The 19,123-nt window shown below is 34.3% G+C and overlaps 1 protein-coding gene across 1 annotated transcript in view; it reads left to right on the top strand.

The window, feature by feature from the left end:
* VGLL3 (vestigial like family member 3) overlaps positions 1 to 19,123 on the top strand; it is a 41,674-nt gene that overhangs the window by 21,862 nt on the left and 689 nt on the right. The window lies entirely within an intron of this gene.

Genomic DNA, 19,123 nt, shown 5'->3' with positions numbered 1-19,123 from the left:
CCTGCAGAAACTGGTATGATTAGCTCATGAAATACAGCTTGAGAAAGTCTTGGAACTTTTCTCCCATTTTTGAAGCTAGTAACTCGTTCTTTTGGACTAGAATCTTTGGTACCTTATGTTTATAAAGAATTGAGCATACTCTTTATAGCTCCTCTGTCTCTGTGCTCTACACTATGAGTAATGCTTAATAGAAGTCATAAATAGTGTGCTTTGGTAATTTTTTCTTCTCTCCTTTTTGTTAGGTCTTATGATTTATAAAACAAACTGCTTTCTGAAATGTGGTTCATGGTCTACTCTTGGAAAAGAATTAGGAAATGTGTTTAAAAAATCATTGAATTTCCCTTCCCTCCTCTTTCCTTCCTTTGCCTTCTCTTTTTTAACTCTCCCTTCCTTTTCCTTCCCCTCCTCCTACTCCTGCCTCTCTTTATCTCCTTCTCTCTCTGTTTTAAATAACATCAGACTTAAACAAACAAACAAAAACTACTATAAAGTTTATATTCAACAGATTTATAAAAAATGGTAAGGGACATATTTATTCACAGAGCATTCAGCTCCTCTTTGGAATTCACTAGTTCTGAAGGTCATGATGTTAAATGTTTGAGCTTGGGTTTTGGACCAGACTAGTCATATCTATGGTATTAATAGTTCTGAGTTCATGAAATCACAGACATCAGAAGCTAAAAAGACAAATCAAGTCAGTGATTACATCCCCAGAGTCTACATTCCAAAATCTCCCACCTTCACCTCCAATTCTAGGTTCTTTTCTTGGAATGTTTTGCGACATATTAGAATTTTTTTCCCCAGAAGTTTAAAGAAACTCATTCTTTCCTTAGTTTTTCTATAGTGTGCAAAATCTTTAATCTGAATGATAGGTCACAGTAGAGAACTCTCCAGAGTAATAAATGCTTAGCATCAAGTGGCATTCACCCTGATACAAATGGAACATTTTTATTTTGATTACTGGTTCTGTACTGAGCTTTCAAATGTTGGTCATTGACTGGCCTCACCCTTTTCAGACTCCTGTTGAGTCTCTGAGTTCAAACTGCTTTTCTAAACAAACTATCAGGGAACTTAGTTTTCTCTCCCTAGAAGAGAATATGATGGGGCCAACCACCACAGACTTCTCTTTTTTTCTTTGCTACATATGAGCAGAAAGAAGGCAACTCTTGAGTTGTTTGATTCCTGGTGCCAGATCTGAGTAGAGTGCTAATCTGATAGTTATCATTATGAATAGCCAGTTTCTGGATGTTCTTCCCTATTTCCATCCCATAGTACCTATGTGGTCAGAGTTCACAGCAATTTTCTTTGCTTTAATCTCTTGTCTTTGTTTTCTCATTTGGGTCAAAATGTTTTTAATGCTTTAATCTCTTGTCTTTGTTTTCTCATTTGGGTAAAGCAAAGGGAATGTTCTCTCCTTTCTTAGTCACTTTGAACTGCTGTAGAAGAATATCATACACTGGGTGGCTTAAACAACAAACTTTAGTTCTCATAGTTTTAGAGGCTGGAAACTCCAGGATCGAGGTGCTGGCACTTTCAGTGTCTGATGAAGGACTGCTTCCTGGTTCCTAGGCACTCTGGAATCTCTTTAATAAGGGGACTAATTCCATTCATGAGGGTTCTGCCCTCATGACCTAATCACCTGCCAAAGGCCCCACCTTCTAATACTATCACATTGGGCATCAGGATTTAACATATGAATTTTAGGGGGACAAAAACATTCACTCTAAAGCATCCCTTCTCTGCATTCTCTAACATACAAGGGTAATGGACATGACTGCTTGCTGTTGCTCTCTGTTTCTAATTCTCTGTCACCTGTTACCTACTTTTGTACTTGTCAGCTTTGGTGTGAACCTAATTCACTAACTCATTGTTCAGAATTTCAGTTTTAAATAGTCTCTTAGGAATAAAAATCAACCTTTTACCTTTTGGAACTGGAGAAGATGGGATTTTTGTTCTCTGAAAAATCTAGAGAGGACCCATTTGGGTATATTACATAATAATTCTTGCTACTTACTGAACTATAAATGAACATTTATTGAATATCTACTATGTAAGATAATTCCAGAGATACTTAATGTATATTATTGCTTTTGATTCTTAAAGTAAATTTGAAACAAGTCTTCTTAGATTCATTTAGAAATAAGGAAATAGGCTCAGTTTTTCTATTTGAAAATTGCTTGCCTGAATCTCAAGTCCTCAAGCTGTATTTGAACTAAGATTTGCACCTCTCTAAAGAGTTGCTGGGGTATATATACATACATGCTATTAATATGACTATTAATTTGGATCGTTAAATTAGGCTATTAATGGTTAATAATGAAGAGTAAAGATTTACCTATTGGATATATGTAATGCTACTCTTTTATCATTATGAATTTAAGATGATGATCGTGATTCATCTATGTCTCATAATTTTGACCCAAATGAGAAAACAAAGACAAGAGATTAAAGCAAAGATTAAATTATTAGCATAATCATTGATCAGGCCAAATTGGAAATCCTAGATTTAAGCTTACTGCCATAACTTGACTTCCTAGTGTCTTCGGCTAAATTTAGATTCTGGGAGATCCAACTCTAGGGAGAATCTAGAGCTCAGAGAAGATTCCCATAGATATTTTCTTTGTCACACAATTTAGAGCCTCATTACTGTGAAATGAGATTCATGTTTGCTCAAATGTGCCTCTGAGAAGCATCGGCTGAAGCATGACCCTGGTGTGCTTCCCTACAAAAGGAAGTAGCAGGTGACAAGAGGAAGTAGCAGGTGGAACATGCATCTCCTTGCATGGCCCAAAAAGAGAGGGAAAGGAGCTGAGCCAAATGCGCTCTTTTCTTCTCCTACACTCAGGCATCATATCAAATATCACATTTCTTTTCCTTTGGGAAGAATTAGAGAGGAGTGTTTTAGGTCAATTTCCCGAAGAAACAGACTCTCAGATGTAGATTTGATTGTAGACAGTTTATGGGGTAGTGTTCTCAGAGTAACAACTTCGTGAGATATGAGAAGAATTGGGCAGGAGAGGTCTCACTATGATTAAGTTTAACTGAGCCTTAGTGGATTCCACAGGGAGCTCTGGAGCTCAGATGGCCCCTTATAATCGTCTTGCCTTAAGTCAAGGTGGATGGGCTTTTATATTCCTGCACTGACCAGTTATTAGATGGATTTGCCTATGGAAACAGAACATAATATTAGGCAAGAAACTTTGTTCAGCTGAAGAAGAGAGAGAGCCAAAGAGAGAAACAACTGAAAGTCATGAGCTGCCAACAGCAGGGGAATGAGTGAATGGACATGGAATGGGAAAGGATCTTTGGCCCATCACAATATTCACTACAAGGAGACGATAAAAGCGTAGCTCCTCTTTTGCTTTTCTAACTACTTATAAAAAAACCCAGAAGTTTCTGTATAATGGGCCCATGTAAGAAAAGTAGGGTAGTTGAGAAGAATGGGAGATATATTCCTCTCTTCAATCTATGCAACATTGACCTGACCGTGTAGCCCAAAATGGTAGCTCAGCTCAGGACTCAGAATCAGTATTGAGTGGCTACTGAGCAGTTGAAGGAAGAGCCTGCATTCAGATGAGACAGACATGAAACTTCTCAAAGTCTAGGTACACATGCCACCAAAATGTAGATCATTTTCACATTCCATTATGAAACTAATAATTAATGCAACCATTTTGAGAATAACTTTGTAAAGTATATGACATTTGCATTAGCAGGGAAAAAGGTTTAGTAATTTTAGCTGCATTTTTATTTTGCAGCCACCTGTAGGAAATCTGGAAGATTGAACATTATATAAAGTTTAATGACCAGAGAAAGTTTTAGAGTATCATGTATGGTATATTCTGGAAGTGGGCAATTTTTTCTGTAAAAGGACTGATAAAAATAATTAATATTTTGTGGGTTCATACTCTCTGTCATCACTACTCAACTCTGACCTTATAGTATAGAAGCAGCCACTGAGAAAACTTAAATGAATGAAGATGGCTGTGTCTCAGTAAAATTTTACTGATGAACACTAAAATTGGAATTTTCTGTACTTTTCATGTGTCATGAAATGCTACTCTCTTTTATTCCCTTTTTCTCAATAATTTAAAGATGTAAAACCCATTTTTCCTCATTCTTAGCTCATAGGCTATATATAAACAATGGGCCTGATTTGGCCTATGAACTATAGTTTTCTGACTCAGCCCCAAGTGTATAATTTTTATTCACACACACACACACACACACACACACACACACACACACACACGCACACACAACACACACACACACGTTCACCTGCATTTCCCCAATGAAAATTATCTAGAAGTATATACCCCAACTTTTTATGATGATTACTCCTGGGCCTTGAAGACAGATTGTCTGATTTTATGAGCCCATCTTTGTCACTTATTAGCTGCAGGACTTTGTACAAAGTACTTAACACCCTGGATGCCTCGCCTTATCTTTAAAAGATGTCTCTGGGTTATTTGGAGGATTAAATGAGTTAATGAAGTAAAACATTTACAAATGCACCCTGCATATAATAGATATTCTATAAATTCTAGCTATAAAAAGGAAGGTGGACAAACTCACTTTTTTAGCTTTTAAATAATTATTATTGAGCTATATTTCCTATGTTATATACTACACCATTTTAAAATGTACAATTCAGTGGCTTTTAGTATGTTCACAATATTATTCAACCATCTCCACTATCTAATTTCGGAACATTTCCATCACTTCAACAAGAAATTCCATACCTTTTATGAGGCACTCCACATTTTCTCCCTCTGACCTTGTAGGACCTGGCAACCACTAATCTACTTTCTGCCTGTATGAATTTTCCTCCTTTGGACAGCTCATATAAATGGAGTCATATATGTGGTATTTTTTGTGTCTGCTTTCTTTCATTTAACCTGTGTTTTCAAGATTCATCCATATAACATGTATAAGAATTTCATTCTTATTTTAGGGGTGGACATATATGCCACTATATGGATATACATACTGCATTTTGTTTATCTGTTCACTAGTTCATTTGTTTCTACTTTTGGCTGATAAGAATAATGCTACAATGGACACATGTATAAGTTTTGTGTGAACATGTTTCAGTTCTCTTGGGTATATACCTAGGAGTAGAATTGTGGAATTGAGAGAACCTCACTTTTTCTTTTATAGACTTACATATTTCTTGAAATTTTTTCAAAGAGCATTTACTATATCTGCTATTAATTTAAAAAAATATTACAGACTATAGTAACAGAGTAGAGTTCTGAGATTTCATAGACAAAATTCTTCCATAAGAATGAAGCGAGATGGTCCAACTTTTCTGAGGAGCCCAAGCCGGGGTGAAGAGAATGAGGTGCCTTAGGCACAAAATCTAAATAGATACTCATTCTCAGAGTCATGCGTGTAAATACCTCCCTAAAATTTTCACCCAGGGTGCTTAGCTTTCTTTACCCTTGTTCTGGCCTTACTTTCCTGTCATGCGTGGTTTGCTTTCACTTATTGCTTCCTCTGTTGAATAGATATTACATACAGATACCTCGGGATGGTCATGAGTTGATATGATTATAGGGCTTCTGTATCTACCATCCTCTGAAAATACCCATCTTTACCAAAATGCTGTTATTTCAAATCCCACATTAGGCTTTCTCTCCTTTACCATTCTCAAAAATAGGTTCCATGGGAACAACTGTTTCAACATGTGATAATAATGGCTTAATTGAACAAAAAAGAAAAGGTATATGGTGAAATGAATTTGTTAACATTACCTACTACTCACCTCTCTTTGAGATTACAATTTGCTTTGGCACATAAAAGACTATTATAAATTCTTTAGTAAAGAAACATGTTAAATTTTAATAGGCGATTTTTCCACTGATTTTCTTATGGGCACATTTTTGTTTTTAGCATACTTATTAACTTCTCATGGAATGTTCTTTGAGAAATGCCATTTAGATTAGGGTTTTTGTTTGTTTGTTTGTTTGTTTGTTTGTTTTGCCATAATTAAAGCTATAGTTTTCAAATTGTATCAATAACTTTCACCTTTCTAAGCTGCCGTAGAGAGGTGTAAATTAGGAAGGGTAGATGAGGCCAAAGATAAATACCTAGCAAGGTAAGATGAAGAAGGGAGGATCTCAGCATATGGAGAACTAGCTTTAGTAAGCTTAGAACATTGTAATGGAACTCCTTGTGTGGCAGGAAGAAGAGAGTTAAATGTGGGCATATTTGTGATTGTGATACAACATATTATTAGATAAGCATATATGAAATCAGGAATATGTCTCTTCATACCATAAATGCATTTCACTGGAATGCTGTAATTCTTATTTTCTGTTATTGCCAATAATTTACCCTAAATAAGACATGCAATATTGTATATCCCAGCCAGTTTCACTTTACTTAATATTTTAAGTAAAGATTTGTTAATGAAATCTTTTTACTGAAATACAGGATTGACTTTATTTATAACTTCCACTTCATCCACTGTATTTAAATTTACCAAAAGAAAAAGGAGTTATGCTTTGTGGTATGACTTCTTTATAAACACAAGTTGCTCATGGCTTAAGATTGTTTTCATCTCTAGATCCACATATTTATTATTTTTAGGGTCCCTCATGTTATTTTAGCTATAATTTTGTTGTAAAATTATTATTATTTTTTACTTTGAGGAATGTCACAATTATTCAATATAAAATGTACATAAACAGTTGAGAACTGAGGTACACATAATCTTTTTGCTGTGATACAGTGAGGTAGGCTGGAATTAAAAACCAAAACAAAACATTTCATATTACATTACAAGTTCAGGAAATCTGGAGCTAAAAGGGAATTAACATGTTGGTGTACCTTGTGCTTGTCAAAAACATTGTCATATAAACATTAATTATATATTTGTATTGAGTGAATCATTACCAAATGATGATTAGAGCCAGATATTAAACATTACCTGGTTCATCTCTCACTAACATATCTTCAGATATTAAAATTAATTATTATATATCATAGAATGGGACACCAGTTCTTGCTAGACAGAGAAAAACAATGCTACAATAGCTACTAGATCTACAACTTACTTACTAAATGTAGGTTGTGAAAATTTTCATAAGTACAGGAAGCTATGTTTCTGGTATTCTCTCAGGTGTTGAGGCAAAAACTGAATTATTTCTGAAGAAACTTTTATACCAATGGGCTTGATTAACCGGTGAATAAACCTGTTAAGAAACCTGGAAAAAATTTTTTGAGGACTTAAAGTTTAAGAATAAGTAGGGCACACTGGGCACTGATGGGGAAGTTTGGAGTACGAGTACACAGATGTCCTCCTTACCTATTCTTTTCTCTTCACAGACCCTTTGTGTCTGATGATACCATAAAGGTAGAATTAACTTAAATGGTTTTCTGAATTTTTATAGTATAAGCAAACTACATTTAAAAAAAAAAAATCTGGCTTAATCCAAATCCTTTAATCTAAATATTTTGTGATGGGCCCTCATTTACCAATTACGAAAATTATATTTTAATGAAATTTAATTTATTATTGGTAAAAATTGTTATATTTGCTTTGAAATAGGTGAATTAAACTATTTTAGTTGTTGAGATCCTGGTGGTCAGTCTTGATCGATACTATACAGATGCTTTACATTACTGTCTATTTGTAGAAACATATATATTTTGTGTTATCAAATACGGGAAATAAAAAAGCAGGGTGAAGAATAACTATGCATTAGAGCATCAAATGGAGAGGCAGTTTCTCTTCATGAAAGAGGAATAAACATCAAGTTACCACACACTTTTTTATTCAACCTGTAGTGTGCCATCTCACCAGATCTCATCTCAAGACCCATGACTTTTTGTAGCTGACTTGGTGCTGACATGTCCGGGCATAGAAAAGATTCTGATTGCATGAAGTTCTCAGGATAACCATGCTAAACTATTTTAACATCCCCTTTTAAAATGTTACTAATTTTTAAATTTCATTGAGGATGTTAAGGGTATTAAAATCATGGAGATTTATATCTAATAACCTCTTGGAAATTATTTCCCTCTCTGAACATATACAGTTACAAAATAGACTAAGAGAAGCCAAGAGTTACCAACCTAAGATATTTGAATATTTACTTCATATGATAATGCTCCCATTCCAGGCTTTACAAAGAGAGAGAAATGGTAAATTTGGAGGGAAATCACTGGAGACTCACAGTAATAATTAACATGATAGTATAATTTATATAAAATATTAAAGCATTGAGGTACTTTTCACCCTAAGGAAGAAAGGACATCAAAGTAACATATATTGAAGGTGGTCAACTAAAAACATTTTTTCCTCCTGTCCACTTCACCTCTGCTCATAGAGCATACATATTAGTTGTCAGAATGCCAAAGGTTATGGGGTTAGTGATTCACTGATATCTACTCTGAAATTATTAGTAATTTTTGTAAATGATGAGGAAATTAGGAAATTTTCTCTAGTGGTGTTGCGAAATAAATAAGCATAGAAGTTTACTTCTAATCATTTGATTTTTAGCAAGTAGACAAATTAAATGATATTTTTATGGAAGTCAGTTTTAGGACTCTGATTTTTCAACGGTAATTGTGTTGTTCAGTAAGATTTATAGATTTCTGGTTGCTCATCTTGAGGACATTATCTCAATTAGGATAGTTAAAATGTCACAAGGCAATAGTTGCAGATTAAAAAAAAAATACCAGGCAGAACTAATACTTTCTTTAAACTTTTCAAGAAGTTTATTATGATTTGGTAGCAATAAAGACTCTAGTAGTTAACAACCACTGCTTCACACTTTCTGCATAACTTTTTCTTTTTCTTTGGCTTATGTCACAAGCCTATTTTTCACTGAGAGAAAAAAATAAAACACCAAAGATATGTTAAAATATTTATGTACTCTTGAATGGCATCAGTTGTATAGGGCACGTGTCCAGAATGACAATTTCGTGACCAGAAGGGTAATGGGAACCATCTTGAAATGCATGCAGTATGCCAGGAGATCCTAGCCAGAGAGTGAGATCTGCATGAAAAGGACCTGGATGGTGAATCAGAGGGAGAAATGCATTCCAGAGCGCTGCTGTCAGTGTTGAGTATCCATGGCTGGATTCTGCAGGACCTTAATGAAATTCCACCACTTTCCCAGAGCCATGTCGATTTTGTCCAGGTTCTCTCTGGGCCTTCATTCGTATAATGGTGCCATATGTCACAATGCCCAAAGTATGGGGATTTTCTCTCACAGATCCTCCTCCTACTTTACAGGGCAGATTCAGAGCCTTCTGAGAGGGATCTGTATGTTTTAGGATGAATTTCCTTAATAATAAGAATAAGTATGTGTACACATGCATGTTTGTATATGTGTGTGTACACATGTGTGTATCAGTTTGAATCCTTGTAAAATACATCTTGGTTCAGGAAAAATGTATGCTATTTCTCATACATTGCTGGTAGAAAATTAAGAAGTTGTCAGCTTTTTAAATAAGTAAACTAGAAATTGTATTACAGTTTACTCAAATTCTTACTCCTGTGAATCTATGCCTCATAAATATAAGCAGCAGCATATGAGAATATATGTACAAAAAATGTTTATTGTGACAATGTTCACAGTAGCAAAAACGAATTGGGTGACTGCCTCTAAGAGAAGTACCTTTGAGTGAATTATGTTATATGTGGTATTGCTGACTGAAAAAAAAAAAAAGGTGCAAAAGAGCCTAGATATGCATTTCTGGTAAAAAAATAAATGATGAGAAATCCTATATGGGAGCATTTGTGCAGTATGTACATGCATATATAATTCAGTGAAAGAAAGCAGAGAAAACTAGTTTTCTAGTTTTCTAGTCAACATGTGTTTCCTTTTAGGTACTGGGGTCGCTAATTCGAATTTAAGGAGGAGAGAGGGAGGAGAGTTTAGAAGAAAAATATATATGTATATGTATGTATGTATGTATGTATGTATGTATGTATGTGTGTACATACATATGTGTGTGAAACAGACAGAGGAAAAAGGGAGGAGAGAGGGAGGTTGATTTTATTAATAATTTATTCTCACTTCCAAATCATTTAGGAGTTCATAAAAATGATGGTCAATGGACTCTTTGCACAGACATAGAAATGTGTGTCCAGGGATGTGTATGGGAAGAGTAGAGGACCAAAAAGGTAGATTCTGGGACTCATGTCACAACTTAACTATATTATGTTAAATAAGTCTCATAATGTCCCAGCTTCTCCTCTTCCTTAGATGCAAAATAGAAATGATACATCCTATTCTGACACAAATGGGAGATTTCAATGAACTAATGAACTAAAACTTGTTTGTATTTTCTAGGTGATGATGCATGATACAGAACTAAAATTCTCATTTTTCTTAATAAATATGATGCATTTCAAGTAGAAAAAGAAATTAACACTGGAGACATAAAGCAGTGTGAATAATTGAGATGCTAGCTTAAATGCCTCTGACACTTTCTGACTGTATCTAACTTAATTCATTTATGTTCTTGAAGAATAGCTGTGATATTTGTTGGAGCTAATTTTCCCAGTAGTAGTATTTGCTAGTATTGGCCATACAATGAAAACTGGGTGCTTTTTATTTGTTGGGCAGACAATAGGAGATGTGGAATAAAGAATAAAGATAAGGGATTGAAGAGTTATCAGAATGTACAACTTCAAGACATTTTTAAATGTAGTTTTCTCTATGTAGAATTGCCATGTGGAATGAAAAGGTACTAAAAATATATATGTATTTATACACATCCTATCCCGTTGCTTATGTATTGAGGAGATATTTGTTCTTGTCATTCATAAAGATCCAAAAAAATTGTGAACTAAAAACTGATTCATTTTCCATTTGAGTATTAATTTTATGAACACATTTTTATGGATAGTTATATAAACTAGGTAGCATCTCTTTCATTCTGAAATGTTTTCTTAAAAATCGCAAGCAAAATTAGGTAATGTCATTTTTTTATTGTTTCTTAAAGGAGTTTTCATCAACTAGATATGGTTGTGATTGGGGACTTTTTCAAACTATCATTTCTTCCCAAGAGAGAGACTTATGTGCTCGCCTGAGAGGGAAGCTCTGGAACAGCAGTCCTCAGCCTTTTTTGGCACCAGGGACCAGTGCTCCTATGAGAGTCTAATGCCTGATGATCTGAGGTGAAGCTGAGACAGTGATGCTTAGTGTGAGGAAGTGGCTGCAAATACAGATGAAGTTTCACATGCTTGCCGCCACTCACCTCCAGCTGTGCGGCCTGGTTCCTAATAAGACATGGTCTGGTACGGGTCCATGGCCTGTAGGTTGGGGACCCCTGCTACAGAGATTGAAAAAAAACTGAGTAATTCTAGTGTGACACTGAAAGAGAATCGCTCAAAGCATTAAAAGGCCTGTTTTTAAAGCATTAAAAACATTTCAGAGGTCAGTGTCTTTTGTATCAGCAAATTAATTATCTTTTCAGTAATGCTATGCTATTTTTCATATCACATATAAGGATACATCTAAAAGAAACAGCTGAAAAGAAGAAACCTGTTTTAGAACTTGACCCTAGACAATTTAACATTAGCTTTCAAACAGGTACAAAAATTATATAAAATTCTGTATGGTCTTTGGAATTTACAGATTCTCTTTATTCTCTTTCAGGCTGCCTAACTCTTATTGTTTTATTTATCAAAAATATAAGGTTTCACAAACAGTTGTCTGTGGCCAACATGTTCTAAATTCCTTGGCAAAAAGATGACCAAAAAGAGTCTTGCAAGAGACCAATAAGAGGCAAAATATGCCAGTTTTCATTTGGATGCAGCCTGATGTAGTGGAGATTTAACTTCATAATTTTTGTCAACCACAAGCATGTGTCATAATACTTATTTTCATGGTTGCTTTGTTTGAGCAGTATCAGATGATACTTAGCATCTTCATGATTATTGAAGTTCTATTTATGTTTTCTTGTATTAAACAGACTTTTCTGGAAAATGTCAGAGAGCAAACTTGTGTTCATGGCACATATAAGTGAGATGAAAAATTCCTGATGTCAGTGTAGAATTGGTGTATATGCTACATATCTCATTCTTACTGAATATTTTCCAATATGTTTTGATTTAACAGAGAGATTGATTACTTAAACCAAATGGGCATAAACACAGATTTGTATTTCTGCAGTTCTAAAGTAATTTATCAAATTTTTGTGTCTTTAAATAATTTGTACTCCCAGGTACAGTGTTTCCTGTGTTAGTGTTGTGTCCCTAATTATGTTTCTGTGGGTAAGCAATAGATCCTAATTAGCTCTTCCTCTGGTTGGATTATCTACTTTCTGGATCATAAAGCTGTCACTGCATAACCTAGAAACCTCTTTAAAGATGCATGTTTGGCTGCATTTGTTATCCAACAGATGTCTGGATAGTTAGAATCTCTTGAGAGTACTATAACTTGTGGTTTCAGTTACAATAAGTGATCCAAGCATTTTTTTTTTGGATTTGTTTCTCTCCAGTTCTGGGAGAAAATCTGTAGAAGAAATTACAGAGGGTGTTCCATTTCACTCTACCCCAATCCCTTTTTGCTTTATTCTTTGTCTCTGTTTTCAAAGTCTCTTTATATCTGCTTTTGAAATTGAAGTCACTGAGTTGGTGAGCAGTGTCTACATTCCATAGTGCACCTCTTGGTCCCCAGATTCTCTCACCAAAAAAGTTATCACATTGACATTTAAATTTTGAGCATGGTAAATTACCGCTGTGATCAAAAGCTACCTAACTCCGTGATTCATATTTTATATTTGTCCACATGGTCAGTTTTAAAATGACTGATTCAGATTTGTAACTTTGTATCTTGAGGCTCAAAGTACTTGCCAGTTTCCCTTCCAGCGAGGCATTTTAACCGGCACAAGTCTGAGGAAATGGATGTCGCTAAAGGCAAAAGCTGAAGATTCTGTGCATGGGAGGGTTTGTGGTTTTGGGAGGAGTAAAGTTCTGTGAGGGCAGACAGACTAAGGTGGCTTGCTGTCTGGGTCTGGAAAAACAGGAGCAGCAGGAAACACCTGGGCACTAAACTGCTTGTCACCTGCAGTGTTTGCCTCAGGTGTGCAGGTGGTGTGCTTCTTACAATAACTTAGTAAATTATGGTCTACTAGTAATGTCACTTCTGAGGGTTTTACATTTCTACTCCTCTTTTGAATCTGAATTTAAGATATTTTGACACGTTCAGACAGTTTTCATCTCATTGTTTCTGACAGTACTGCTACATGGAGTTTTTAAGTCAATTCTAAATGCGCCTCAAAGAAACATCTTCATATACAGAAAAAAAAAAACCCTCTGCTAATAAATCATTATGCTGTCATAGTTAGGAATCTTTTACTATTGTTTTAGTGTGTAAGAGTTGTAATGATAAGGGTAATTGTAATTCAAGTGTTGTAATAAATTTAATCTTTGTTCTGGTTCAAGAATCCATCTTATTTGGGATGACTTTTAAAAAACTTATGTTCAACATTTAATTCCTAAGTATGGAGGTGTGCTTAGTACTCATTACCCTGGGAAAAATATTTGTAATATATGAGAAAAAATGTTAATATACTTAATATACAAAAAGCAGTTAGAAATCAATGGGAGAATTACTTTCTTAAAAGCATAGAAAACTGGCCAAAGATAAAACACAGAGGAAGAAATGCCAGTCACATAATGTTCAACTTCATTAATACTGAAAGAAATGCACATTGAAACAATTAGATACTTTTAATCTACAAACTTTCTGAAAGAGTATTCACAATGAAATATATAAATGTAAATGTATAAATGTACATAAATGCTTGGGTTCAGCAATTATGCAAACATATTTTCAGGAATTTGTCTTATCTACCAAAATAGTCACATAAGTAACATGTACATTTGTACACTGTGAATGTGTATATCCAAGCGATGCACATCTGTAGAGAACTAGGAAATTAATGGTAAAGGATAAAATGGATGTTGTGCAATCTTCCAAAAGGTCTGATTTATATATACGAATAAAGAATAATTTTCTAAGATAATATTGCTGGTGAAATAAACATGTTGTAGCACAATATAAATAATGGTGTGCATAGGTATGCATACCTAAAGTGTACTCAGAAAGTTGGGTGATGACAGGAGATATTATGTAGAACTTTTACTTTCTGAATTCCTCATAACTTGATTTTTTAAACAAGAAATCTATGATGTTTTGAAATTTTAAAAAGGCATTTTAAAAAAGAATAAGGGAGGTCTCCATGGTGGGTAAAAATGATCTATCTTGATAAGCACCTGAACTGAAGTCATAGTTACTAAAATAGATTGTTCTAGCTCTTATTTTCTCCCCCTATGTTAGTGTTAAGGTGCCCCCACAAAGATCTTATTTAGAAATTCTTAACTAGCATTTAAACCAATTGCTCCAGGGCTCAGACAAATGCAGTTGTATGATCATTATCAGTGATAATTTTATAACGTAGGAGAAGATTATATGAGTGTCTCTAACATCACTTTGTTTGTGATCATTTCTCAGTGTATCAACGTTAGAGGTCAAGTCGTTGGTGAAGGTTGGATATTCTGATACAGCATAGAACACAGGATTGTATATATTTATATTTGTAATAAATATGACTTACCTTTATTAAATCAGGGCTAAAGCAGGGAATTAATTTTTTTTTTTAAATGTAAGAATAAGCTACCAACTTCTTTAGTCTAAAGTAAGCATTATGATTCAAAAAGGTTTCTAGAAAATATCGATGAAATGAAAAGTTTATATTTATTCATTTAGATACTTTCTTTACTTTTAGGTCATAAAACATTCTACCCACACTTACAGGTTTTATGTTACTATTTTTCTTCCCTTTTTATCAACAGCATGTTCCCCAGTGTACGGTAACCACATTACCCTTTTTATCTCCAGCAATAAAATTAATTGGAAGCATATTCAACTTAAGAGCTATAGTCAATGGTGTTGTCAAGTGATTATGCTTCCTTAAAAATAGGACATGTTTTTCTGGTGGATATGACTCTGACAATCAAACCATTCCCAAAACTCATGTTCCAGAGTGTAAATTTTTCAGTAACCCAATTTATTATTTATTTCAATGGCAAGAAACTTAGCCTCAACAATTCTGAGTATTCCTAGCTCAACTCAATGATACCCCCGTTGCACTCAGTTCAAAACAATTTCCTATTTTGAGATAGAACTTCTCAGATTCTTCCATCAGTTTCTTTCTAGGATTGTCTCTACTCCCAGAGTTAGTCACATCAAAAAAAAAATCGTGAATTAAAAAGTTGCCGTCTGATTCTTGGTCTTGTCACTTCAATCCTACCCTGGCCTTTGTTTCCAAACATATTTCCTCCCCCTACTCTGTCTCTCCTGCATTCTCTGTACAGTGCTCCCCTGATAATGACCTATTTAACTTGAGCTTAGCTTCCTAGTATTTGTGACCCCTCCAAGATGCTCAAGTGGTATTGCCCATTCCATTTTGCCTGTCTTGGGATCTCCACATCATAGCTATTCAGGACGTGCTAGCAGGCCCATCAGAATTCTCTCTAAGCTAATTTATGTACCTTACTTGGGGGACCCATGGGAACTTTAAGATCTTTTCAGAAGACACTTAGGAGTTGAGAGAAACTAGGAAGAAGGAAGTCTCTACGACTTACCCTATTGCAATCTCTACTTTTTTATTCCCAGAGCCCTTGGCAAAAGGCAAAGATATGAAGCTGTTGTCTCCCAAAAATCTCAGCTAGAAAATGAGAAAATGAGTTATGGTACCTTGTTATTAAGACAGGTTTTTCAAATTTTAAAAGGAAATCATATTATGATTTTCCTTGGCCAAGACTTCTCCCCTAATAATCCTAAATTTCTTTCCTATGTTCATACTTCCTTTGTGTGTTTTTCCTGTGTGTGTGTGTGTGCATGTTTTTTTTTTTTTTGGTGATCAGGTGGAGTGGTGGTGGAATTGAAGTGAGGAGCTGGGTCTGTGGGCTGATATTTCCTTTTAGGTTTTCTTCCTAATTAAATCCCAGACTCTCAGACTCCAAAGCCAACAATGTGATGTCTTTGTTCTTGGGTCTATTTATGACAAACCGCCTCATAGGCCAAATGGCTATCCTGTGTCTTCAGTGTTCACACTAGGGAAGTTTGTGGCGGGGATGGGATGGGGGATTGGAAGGCAAGGGATGGCTATGTATCAAAAAACACATCAGTTAATACGGCATATGCTATTACATGATCAAAGTACATAGTCTTCATCCAAAGTATAACAAACTATTGTGTAATCGTTTACTGTGTTAGGAAAAACATTGCAGATGTATAGTTTTAAAAAAAAAAAAATCACTAAGAGCTCTTTTGTTAAGCCTGATATACTGTTACATCAAGGTGTTTCTAAACAGTGCAAAAAGAATATAAAAATGCATTCGCATTTTCTTAAATTCATTTTATGAAAGAATTTTGACTTGGGGAGTTAGAAAATATAGGCTAGTGACACAGCCTATAACCTTTCTAGTCTATGTAGGAAGTATCATATGCATTTTGGTTAAGACCATCGATGCTGACATCAGACCACTTTGTTTTCAATCCTAGCTCTACTGCTTGATAGTTGCTTAACTTCTCTTAGTCTCAATTTTTTCATTCGTAGGATGGATATGATTGTAGCATGTGGGGGACATTAAATGAGATATTTCATGTAAAGCACTGAGTACAGTGACTGGCATATTCAGTCCTTAAGAAAATGTTCACTAACATCATTTTTTGATGTTTTATTTTTCTACTGACAATCTCATGGACTAAACAATAAAACCAAAACTGAATCACTAATATTAAGAAGATAAATATGGTGATTTTAGATAGCCACTGGGAAAACTTCAGGATTTGTTATGAACTTATTTCACATAGTTTAAGTTAAGGAAATGAGAAGACAAAAAAAATTAAAAAGCCTGAATAGGAACAAAATTATAGTGATGGATTTTGTGTTCTGGTAAGAAAATTTAAGGAAATCTCATACATGTGCAGATCATATAAGAGTCCTGGACTTTTGATTTTGTCCCCTTTAACCCTTGTTGGAAAATCTAATGTACTGGTGACTCTTAAATATTCTGATCTATCCTCTTCAATTGTCAAACAAGAAAAATCAGCCTTACTTTTTCCTTGCAACTTATTAGTAGCAGGGTCTTTCCTTGTGGTTGTTCATTTTCTTATGCTTTACTTATGCTTATTTTGAAATTTACAGGCATGAATACCTGATAATTAAAGCAAATGTTTGACTTAAGTGTCTTTATCAGGAAAGAGTTAAACCACAAGGACCACATTAAATATTTAATGCATTTCAGGCCATAGGTGAATCGATTGTTTTAAAGTTTGCATTGGAGTAATGCAAAGACTTGGAAACAAACAAAAAATTGAAGAGATGAAGTTATAATGAGAAAATGCCTTCTGTTTTTCTGGTTGGAAAATTTAGGACTATGTTAAGTAATTCAACTCTTATCCTCAGTAAAAGGCTAACATGATTTGAAGGAATCACATGTCTTTGCAAAGCAAACCAGGGATTGCCTTTATTTAAGGGGAAAAAGACACTCAAACCACTTGATGATTCCAACACTATTCATGACTTGCAGTGCTGACATTCTATAGATTAATGTAGTCTTCAAGTGTGAAAATGCTGAGTCATATAGAAGATGAGACATATTAATAATGAAAAAAATATTTATGCAGTCAGCAGATTGTCAGTTAAGGTGGTTTAGATTATAAGAGTCACCCAACACAGACTCTTTTAGGTTGTAAATTATTCTAACTACACAATCGTTTGAAAATAAATAAAGCAAACTTAGAGTAAATTGGTATACACCAAACCCTTTTATTTCTTCTTCTTCTTCCCCTTCTTTCTCTTCTGTCTCCTCCTCCTCTTCTTTTGGAATGGTAAAGGAAAACTATTGATTTTATCTAAACATAATACTAGTACACATGAGAAAAAAAATAATAAGATGGAACTAATCTTTCCTTAGGAAGAGTTGCTTCTTCCAGCACACAAATGCTACAGAGAATAGTCAGTTGTGGTTCTGTGAGTTGCTTCTTTACCTCCTATTTATTTTCTTTCCCTTTATTTAGTGTTTTGTAGATTGTCTTGATGTCTCCCATCAACAACTAATTGTGTCTGTTTTGTAATGATACTCATGGTTTTATAAAAATTTTTGACAAGTTGGAGGGACAAAAAATGAAATCACTACAGCTGTTTTAGTAACTATTACAGTTTAAAACCATACTGGCTCATTTAACTATTGTATTTCTGACATCCAGCCCAGACTTACAACAGTTTTAGATCAAAGATCAAGAAGACAGCCTGCGATCCTAGCACCCCTATAATAGCAATCAGGCTGCATTTCTACCCACTTATTTAATAGCCTTACCTTCATGTTTTGGTATTTGGTTTTAAACAATTTAAGAGCAGCCGTTATACTGAGTCTTTACTCTTCCAAACAATTATGCCTTAGGACAAAAATAAAGGAAACTGAAGAAAGTGACTTCAAGAGCGTGTAGGCCGAAGGAGCTATGCTAATTGCCCATATTAGAATTAGTCAATTGACTATATTAGAACCAAATCAGAGCCACATTTTTAATGTTTCCTCCTTTATAATCATCTTCCTAATCATTTTAGTTTTGAGTTGGAATTCATACATGTTCACATATTTTCCTTTTGTCACTATTCTTTTAAATGTACCTATAAAGTTTATTTTCTTGCTAGGAAGTATGGATTTTTATAAACCATTTTAAATATTTATTTTCTGGGTGAAGATGTGATAAAAAATAAATAAATTTATAAATAGAATATTGGTTTTTGTTGTTTTCCGTGAACCAGCTATATCTGTTTTACTAACAATACTAGTCAGTTTTTAAGCATATCTAATTGCTCACCATAATTAATAGCAATTTCAAAATAGAATAAATTTCAAAGTACCACTAGAATTTATTCACTACTTTAGTCAGAAAAGTATCATCTTTGTTGCTGAAAAGTATTAACTGAAGTGCTGCCGGAATGCTCCAAATATTGGTTATATTGTTTTCTCCCAATATCAGCTCCTTTTGAAATTAGAAATAGAAGTTTTTTTATTTTATTTTATTTTATTTTATTTTATTTTATTTTATTTTATTTTATTTTATTTTATTTTATT

Source organism: Pteropus alecto, unplaced genomic scaffold (genome assembly GCF_000325575.1).
Source record: "Pteropus alecto unplaced genomic scaffold, ASM32557v1 scaffold239, whole genome shotgun sequence".
Taxonomy (NCBI): domain Eukaryota; kingdom Metazoa; phylum Chordata; class Mammalia; order Chiroptera; family Pteropodidae; genus Pteropus; species Pteropus alecto.
The sequence above is the reverse complement of the archived record's forward strand: the minus strand, read 5'-3'. Positions and strand labels throughout refer to the sequence as shown.